The following is a 9,483-nucleotide window of genomic DNA, read 5'->3' as shown; positions in this document are numbered from 1 at the left end:
GCAAAGCAGCATCCATCATCAGAGATGCTCACCACCCAGACCAGGCTCTTTTCTCGCTGCTGCAATCCGGTACAAGATGCAAGAGCTCAGGTCTCGCAGCACCGGGTCCAGGAACAGTTACTACACCTCAACCATCAGGCTCTGCAACAACAGAGGATAACTACACCCACTTACCGTCCATTGAGATGCTCCCACAACCAATCGTCGTACTGGGCCTGTATCAAAATTGGTGAAATTGGTGAAATCAGAGGTGGTTTGACTCAGACCGATCGCGTTGATCATGTCTCAGAATTAGAGAAGTAAAAGAGACAGGCACAATCTCACAGGGTATTGACAGTGTTGGGGCAGGAATGATGTTTCCCCTGGCTGGGCTCTGGAACCATGGTCCACAGACTTAAATCACAGTTCACCTCAGCAGGACTGAGATGCGGAGAAATTTCCTCCCCAGTGCAGCGAATCTTTGGAATTTTCTCCACGAGGTTTCTAAATTGAATAGACATATTTTGGGCCTCAGCGCTGATGGGGACATTGAAGTGGTGTTGAGGTCAAAGGTCAGACATGGAGACGCTTCAGATGAGGTTCACAAGGATGATTCCAGGAATGAAAGGGTTATTATACGAGGAACGATCGATGGCTCTGGGTCTGTACTCGGTTGAATTCAAAAGGGTGAGGGGAATCTGATTGAAACCTTTTTGAATACTGAAATGTAGACAGAGTAGATGTAGAAAGGATGTTTCCCATGGAGTGAGAGTCTCGGACAAAAAGGCACAGGCTCTGCATCGGGAAGCGCCCTTTCAAACCTGAGATGCTGAGAAATGTCTTTTCACAAAGCATGGTGAATTTGTGGAATTTGTAGCCACATGCAGCTGTGGAGGCGAGGTCGTTGGGTGTCATTAAGGTGGAGATTGCTAGGTTCTTGATTGGACATGACATCAAAGGATACGGGCAAAAGGCCGGGTACTGGGGTTGAGGAGGAGAGAGGGAAAAGGATCAACCATGAGTGAACGGCGGAGCAGACTCGATGTGCCAGACGGCTTAAATCGGCTCCTAGGACTTATGGTCTTATGCTCTTATGTTCTGTAGATTTTCTCAGTGTCCGCAGCAAAATGCTTGTCGGGGTTGTCTGTACTCTGATAATAAAATGTACTTTGAAGTTTGAGTTTCGGGGAAATTCCTTTGATTCTGAGAACAAACTGTGATTGGCGGCAGCAGCCCGTCCTCAGACACACTCACAGCCAATCAGCGGCACAGCTGGGAGAGTCTTGCTTCCATTGGTTGAGGGGTGTCAGTGGGCGGGACGCTGAACTTCCGCAGCGGTGCGGGGTTTGGAACCGAGAGCGAGTGGACCCGGGGAGAGGCCGGAGATTGGGAGCTGCACGTCGGGTAACGGCTGCAACACCGGCCGGGTGAATCATCCGATGGCAGAGCTGAAGAGACTGGCGGAGATTCCGTGAGATGTTTCAGCTGCACGGAGGATGCCCGGTCTTTCCCCGCCGTGGATCGGGGCCTGTTGTCTGGAGTTCTACCCCGGACCGGTCTGCTGCTGCTGGGCGACGGGAGCTGGCCCGCAGCGGCTGCTGATGGATCTCTGGAGCTCTCACCACTCCCCTGTGCAACCGGACAGGCTAAGGCCAAGGTAAGAACAAGGCGCAAAGGTCAGTTTGTGCTTTAGAAAATAAGAAACAGGAGCCGGGTTAAAAATTGACAGCAGTAAAAATACCCGAAATGCCATTTTTAAACCGATTTTTTTTTCATTTTTCTTCATTTTGGGTCACTTTAGGAAAAGCCATCAAAAAGCCACAGTGTTCCATGTACGCTGGGTGATAGTCCTTCAAATAGTTCACCCCGGTCTTTTTGGGCACCGGTATGATTGCCGCCATTTTGTATGTGTATGTGTGTGTTTGTGTGTCCAAATGTTTGAAACAGTGAAACAGAGAATCCGAGGCTTCCCAGTTCGATCCAGCAATGTTCCCAGTAACTGTGGTCACAGAGATGGGACGGCCATTCAGATCAGAACAAAATAATTCACCCAGCAGTTGGTGAACCTTCAGAACTCACAACCCACTCTTGTGTTTGAGAGAGACATTCACAAATTTAAATGTGCGATTTAAAGTTTACAAAGTAAATTTATTATCAAAACTTTAAACATGTCATCATGCACAATCCTAGATTCATTTTTTGGGGGCAAATTCAGCAAATCCAAGAGCCATTATAGAATCACTGACAGACCAAACCCAACAGGACAGACAAAAACCTAAGTGCAAAAGACAATAAACTGCAAATATAAAGGAAAAATAATAATAAATAAATGAGAAATAAAGATCAAGAACATGGGATAAAGAGTCCTTGAAAGTGAGTCCAGAGGTTGTGGGAACAGTTCAGTTATGGGGTTACTGAATTTCAGTGAAGTTATGCTCTCTGGATCAAGAGCCTAATGGTTCAGGGGTAGTAACTGTTTCTGACCTGGTGGTGTGGGCCTGAGGATCCTGCACCCTCTTCTTGATGGCAGCAGTGAGAAGGGAGCATGTCCTTGGTGTCTGTGGGGGTGTGGGTGTCCTTCATAGAAACATAGAAAATAGGCGCAGGTGTAGGCCATTCGACCCTTTGAGCCTGCACCGCCATTCAGTATGATCATGGCTGATCATCCAACTCAGAACCCTGTACCAGCCTTCCCTCCATACCCCCTGATCCCTTCAGCCACACGGGCCATATCTAACTACCTCTTAAATATAGCCAATGAACTGGCCTCAACTGTTTCCTGTGGCAGAGAATTCCACAGATTCACCACTCTCTATGTGAAGAAGTTTTTCCTAATCTCGGTCCTAAAAGGCTTCCCCTTTATCCTCAAACTGTGACACCTCATTCTGGACTTCCCCAACATCGGGAACAATCTTCCTGCATCTAGTCTGTCCAATCCCTTTAGGATTTTATACGTTTCAATCAGATCCCCCCTCAATCTTCTACATTCCAATGAGTATGAGCCTAGTCGATCCAGTCTTTCATCATATGGAAGTCCTGCCATCCCAGGAATGAATCTGGTGAACCTTCTTTGTACTCCCTCTATGGCAAGGATGTCTTTCCTCAGATTAGGGGATCAAAACTGCACACAATACTCCAGGTGTGATCTCACCAAGGCCTTGTACAACTGTAGTAGTACCTCCCTGCTCCTGTACTTGAATCCTCTCGCTATAAATGCCAGCATACCATTGGCCTTTTTCACTGCCTGCTGTACCTGCATGTCCACTTTCAATGACTGGTGTACAATGACACCCAGGTCTCGTTGCACCTCACCTTTGCCTAATCGGCCACGATTCAGGTAGTAATCTGTTTCCTGTTTTTGCCATTGAAGTGGATAACCTCACATTTATGCACATTAATTTGCATCTGCCATGAATTTGCCCACTCACCCAACCTATCCGAGTCACCCTGCATACTCTTAGCATCCTCCTCACAGCTAACACTGCCGCCCAGCTTCGTGTAATCCGCAAACTTGGAGATGCTGCATTTCATTCCCTCATCCAAGTCATTAATACATATTGTAAACAACTGGGGTCCCAGCACTGAGCCTTGCAGTACCCCACTAGTCACTGCCTGCCATTCTGAAAAGGTCCCGTTTATTCCCACTCTTTGCTTCCTGTCTGCTAACCAATTCTCGATCCGCATCAATACCTTACCCCCCAGTACCGTGTGCTTTAAGTTTGCACACTAATCTCCTGTGTGGGACCTTGTCAAAAGCCTTTTGAAAATCCAAATATACCACATCCACTTGTTCTCCCCTATCCACTCTAATAGTTACATCCTCAAAAAATTCTATGAGATTCGTCAGACATGATTTTCCTTTCACAAATCCATGCTGACTTTGTCCGATGATTTCACCGCTTTCCAAATGTGCTGTTATCACATCCTTGATAAATGACTCTAGCATTTTCCCCACCACCAATGTTAGGCTAACTGGTCTATAATTCCCCGGTTTCTCTCTCCCTCCTTTTTTAAAAAGTGGGGTTACATTAGCCACCCTCCAATCCTGAGGAACCAGTCCAGAATCAAAAGAATTTTGAAAAATTATCACTAATGCATCCACTATTTCTTGGGCTACTTCCTTAAGCATTCTGGGATGCAGACCATCTGGCCCTGGAGTTTTATCTGCCTTTAATTCCTTCAATTTACCTAACACCACTTCCCTACTAACATGTATTTCCCTCAGTTCCTCCATCTCACTGGACCCTCTGTCCCCTACTATTTCTGGAAGATTATTTATGTCCTCCTTAGTGAAGACAGAACCAAAGTAATTATTCAATTGGTCTGCCATGTCCTTGCTCCCCATAATAAATTCACCTGTTTCTGTCTGTAAGGGACCTACATTTGTCTTAACCAATCTTTTTTTTTCACATATCTATGAAAGCTTTTACAGTCAGTTTTTATGTTCTCTGCCAGTTTTCTCTCATAATCTCTTTTCCCTTTTCTAATTAAGCCCTTTGTCCACCTGTGCTGGACTCTGAATTTCTCCCATTCCTCAGGTGAGCCACTTTTTCTGGCTAATTTGTACATTTTTTTCTTTGGAATTGATACTATCCCTAATTTCCCTTGTCAGCCACGGGTGCACTACCTTCCTTGATTTATTCTTTTGCCAAACTGGGATGAACAATTGTTGTAGTTCATCCATGCAACCTTTAAATGCTTGCCATTGCATATCCACCGTCAATCCTTTAAGTGTCATTTGCCAGACTGTCTTAGCTAATTCACGTCTCATACCTTCAAACTTACCCTTCTTTAAGTTCAGAACCTTTGTTTCTGAATTAACTATGTCACTCTCCACCTTAATGAAAAATTCCACCATATGGTCACTCCTACCCAAGGGGCGTCTCATGACAAGATTGCTAATTAACCCTTCCTCATTGCTCAATGCCCAGTCTAGAGTGGCCTGATTTGTAGTTGGTTTCTCGACATGTTGGTTCAAAAAACCATCCCGCATACATTCCAAGAAATCCTCTTCCTCAGCACCTTTGCCAGTTTGATTCACCCAATCTATATGTAGATTGAAGTCACCCATTATAACTGCTGTTCCTTTATTGCACACATTTCTAATTTCCTGTTTAATGCCATCCCCAACATCACTACTACTGTTAGGTGGCCTGTACACAACTCCAACCAGCGTTTTCTGCCCCTTAGTGTTATGCAGCTCTACCCATATTGATTCCACATCCTCTTGGCTAATGTCTTTCCTTTCTATTGCGTTAACCTCCTCTCTAACCAGCAATGCTACCCCACCTCCTTTTCCTACATGTCTATCTGTCCTGAATATTGAATATCCCTGAATGTTGAGTTCCCACCCTTGGTCACCCTGGAGCCATGTCTCTGTGATCCCAGCTATATCATATTCAATAATAACAATCTGCACTTTTAATTCATCCACCTTGTTACGAATGCTCCTTGCATAGACACACAAAGCCTTCAGGGTTGCTTTTACAACACTCTTGGCCCTTATACAATTATGTTGAAAAGTGGCCCTTTTTCATGCTTGCCCTGGATTTGTCGGCCTGCCACTTTTACTTTTCACCTTACTACTTTTTGCTTCTACCCTCATCTTACACCCCTCTGGCTCTCTGCACTTGTTCCCGTCCCCCTGTTGTGAACTAACCTCCTCTCTCCTAGTCTCTTTAATTTGATTCCCACCCCCCAACCATTCTAGTTTAAAGTCACCTCAGTAGCCCTTGCAAATCTCCCCGCCAGGATATTGGTCCCCCTAGGATTCAAGTGTAACCCGTCCTTTTTGAACAGGTCACACCTGCGCCAAAAGAGGTCCCAGTGATCGAAAAACTTGAATCCCTGCCCCCTGCTCCAATCCCTCAGCCACGCATTTATCCTCCACCTCATCGCATTCCTACTCTCACTGTCGCGTGGCACAGGCAGTAATCCCGAGATTACTACCTTTGCGGTCCTTTTTCTCAACTCCCTTCCTAGCTCCCTATATTCTCCTTTCAGGACCTCATCCCTTTTCCTACCTATGTCATTGGTACCTATATGTACCACGACCTCTAGCTCCTCACCCTCCCAGTTCAGCATATCTTGGACACGATCAGAAATCTCCCGGACCCTGGCACCAGGGAGGCAAGCTACCATCCGGGTCTCTGGACTGCGTCCACGGAATCGCCTATCTGACCCCCTTACTATCGAGTCCCCTATCACAACTGCCCTCCTCTTCCTTGCCCTACCCTTCTGAGCTACAGGGCCGGACTCTGTGCCGGAGGCACGGCCACTGTCGCTTCCCCCAGGTAAGCTTTCCCCCCCCAACAGTACTCAAACAGGAGTACCTATTGTCAAGGGGCACAGCCACTGGGTACTCTCTATTACCTGACTCTTCCCCTTCCCCCTCCTAACCGTGACCCACTGGTCTGCCTCCCATGGCCCTGGTGTGACCACCTGCCTGTAACTCCTCTCTATCAACTCCTCACTCTCCCTGACCAGACGAAGGTCATCGAGCTGCAGCTCCAGTTCCCTGATGCGGTCCCTTAGGAGCTGCATCTCGGCACACCTGGCGCAGATGTGGACGTCCAGGAGGCTGGGAGACTCCGGGACCTCCCACATCCAGCACCGAGAACAACAAACTGCCCTCACACTCATACTGCCCCTCTCCTCAAATAACAACAAAAAATGAATGCCAAACCCTCTTCGCCTTGCCCGTTTCCGCCTAAGCCCGTTGAGCCGAAGCCCTTAAGGCTTCCTCTTATGAGAATAGGTTAGGTGAACTCTGCCTTTTCTCCTTGGAGCGACGGCAGTTTCTAAGATGATGACAGGCATTGATCGTGTGGATAGTCAGAGGCTTTTTCTCAGGACTGAAATGGCTAACACGACAGGGCACTCTTTTAAGGTGCTTGGAGGCAGGTATACAGGATGTGTAAGGGGTAGGTTTTATACGAAGAGAGTGGCCAGTCCGTGGAATGGGCTGACGGCGATAGTGCTGTAGTGGGATACGACAGGGTCTTTTAAGAGAATCCTGGATTGGTACATGGAGCTCAAAAAAACAGAGGTCTATGGGTAACCCCAGGTAATTTCTAAAGTAAGTACATGTTCGGCACAGCATTGTGGGCCGAAAGGCCTGTATTGCGCTGCAGGTTTTCCATGTTTCTCTGTTTCTAACATTCTCTACTGCTATTTGAAAGGCTAACTGACATTCATATTAACTAATTGTCATGTGTGTTCTCCTTTGACCGACAGGCACCACAGCCAGTGACAGTAGGAGACAGAGGTGTGTCTGATCTACGATCGGCCCTGTGGAAATCTGCCCCACTCTCAGCCCCTCCTCTTACGCTGTCAATATTGGACGACAACTTCCAAGATGACCTGGTGGCCCCGGCTGATATGCGGCTGCTGCAGAATGAGCGCGCTGATCGACGGGAGGTGTCGTTCCTATGCAAAGCGGGCATTTGTGAAATGTGCACAACAGTTTCTATTATAAGCAATTCGTGTTATTTTCACCGTTTACATTACACTACAAATGCAACGTGATAGTGGGGTCTGTGGTGGTGGAGGAGAAATCAGTGTTCCATCACCCTCTGCTTTGGGATCAGTGCACAGTCACTATCCAGTCTCCTTTTGATTTGAGTTCTCCAGTCCCGGCTGCAAGAGTCGTGAATCCTTATTGTGCCTTTCCAGGTTAAACAAGTCCTCACTGAGGCCACCGACTGGAGATGCACACAGTACTCCAGCCGTGGTCTCACCAACATGGAACAGAGCAGCAGGGGAACAGGCCCTTCTGCTCTCTGTGCTGTTCTGAACCAACTAAACTGGTCTTTCCACGCCTTATTAAACCATTCCCTTCTGCAAACACATCGACATTGCTGCATTCCCCACACATTAATGTGGTATCCAATTCCCCCTTTCTCATTTGCTTCCTTCAGCAACCCTGGCCTTCATTCCAGACATACATCACTATGAGTATGAAAAGAAAGCTTGCAAAGCACATTTCCTCTAAACATTCTGAGTCAAGTTTAACATTACTGTCATGGATAAGTGTTTTTTGTATAGCAGCAGTGTAGGAAAAATACAAATTATATTAAATTACGAAATAAATAAAGAGTACAAATAGGGCTGATGAGCCAGTGCCCCCCCAACTAAAATATATGCCCTCTAGTATTAGACAATTCATCCTCAGGGAAATAAGTACAAGCTGTCCATTCTGCCTGCATCTCCCATATTGCGATAAACTCCCGTCAAGCCTCCCTCGCCCTCTGCAGATCCAGAGAATATATCCCTTAATTGTCCAATCTCTCCCTATCCAGGCTACGCCCTGTTAAGCCTTTTCTACTCAACGTCAAAATCATCCACATCTTTTGCTGGAATAGAATGCAATCGTCCAGATGTAGTTAAATTAGAGGTTTATAAATCTGCAACGTAACTACCTGTCACCGAACTTCCTGCCTCGATTACTAACGGTAACTGGCCCACGCCGCATTTATCAACCCCAACAAGCAGATACTTTAGGAGTGTATTGAACTCAGATCCCAAGATCCCTCTGTAGATCAACATTGACATCTACACAGGCCAAGCTCGCAAGCCACCACAATTCTGGTGAACCTCCTCTGCAGTCTTCCAGCCCAAAACATCCTTTGTACAGAATGCTAACCAGAACTGAATGTGACATTTCAAGAAATTTAGCAGTCAAAAGAATGAAGTCGACCATTCGGACGAGACCCTTGCTCCCTCGGCCCACCCATTCCATGCCGAACGGGTACACACCAAACTCGCCCCATAATCCTGTGTTTGTCGCTTCTCCTCGGGGACAGCAATTAACTTGTTTGCACATTTCAGTTGCGTAGACGCAGCGGCTGAAAGATCCTTTCCCTCTTGTAAGAGTCTAAAACTAAACCTTTCCTATCCTGTATTAACCACAATGTCTTTCAAATTTGTATAAGTACAGGACCACAAAGGTGGTAATGTCTCTTAAAGAACAGAAAGGCGGATAATTTCCCCAAAGCCTGGTGGGATACAGTGGACAGATTAGGAGATTGGGCAAGAAAGTGGCAAGTGAAATGCAATGTTTGAAAATGCATGATCATGCACTTTGGTAGTGGAAATACATGTGCGGACCATTTTCAAAATGGGGAGAAAATCCAAAAATCTGAGATGCAAAGGAACTTGGGGGTACTTGTACAGAATGCCCCAAAGCCTTGCATGTTACGTCTGTGGTGAGGAATGCAAATGCCATGTTATCATTCATTTCAAGAGCTCAATAATACAACTGCAAGGATGTGATTCTGAGGCCTCACCTTGAGAATTGTGAACACTTTAGGCCCCTCGTCTTGGAAAAAATTGCTCCAGCATTGGAAAGAGTCCAGAGGAGTTTCACAAGGATGAGTCCAGGAGTGATATGGTTATCGTATGAAGAACATTTGATGGCTCTGGGTCATTACTCGCTAGAATTCAGCAGGATGAGGGGGGAACTTTTCAAATGTTGAAAGGCCTAGACAGATAAGATGTGGAAAG

General features: G+C 46.4%; 1 long non-coding RNA gene across 1 annotated transcript; it reads left to right on the top strand.

Moving 5' to 3' along the window:
- Positions 1–1,254: 1,254 nt before the first annotated feature.
- On the top strand, positions 1,255–7,469 carry LOC140185398 (uncharacterized). Its single transcript, XR_011882595.1, has 2 exons — positions 1,255–1,636; positions 7,216–7,469. It is a non-coding gene; the product is annotated as an uncharacterized lncRNA (long non-coding RNA).
- Positions 7,470–9,483: the final 2,014 nt, after the last annotated feature.

This window comes from Mobula birostris, chromosome 20 (assembly GCF_030028105.1).
Source record: "Mobula birostris isolate sMobBir1 chromosome 20, sMobBir1.hap1, whole genome shotgun sequence".
NCBI classification, from domain to species: domain Eukaryota; kingdom Metazoa; phylum Chordata; class Chondrichthyes; order Myliobatiformes; family Myliobatidae; genus Mobula; species Mobula birostris.
The sequence above is the reverse complement of the archived record's forward strand: the minus strand, read 5'-3'. Positions and strand labels throughout refer to the sequence as shown.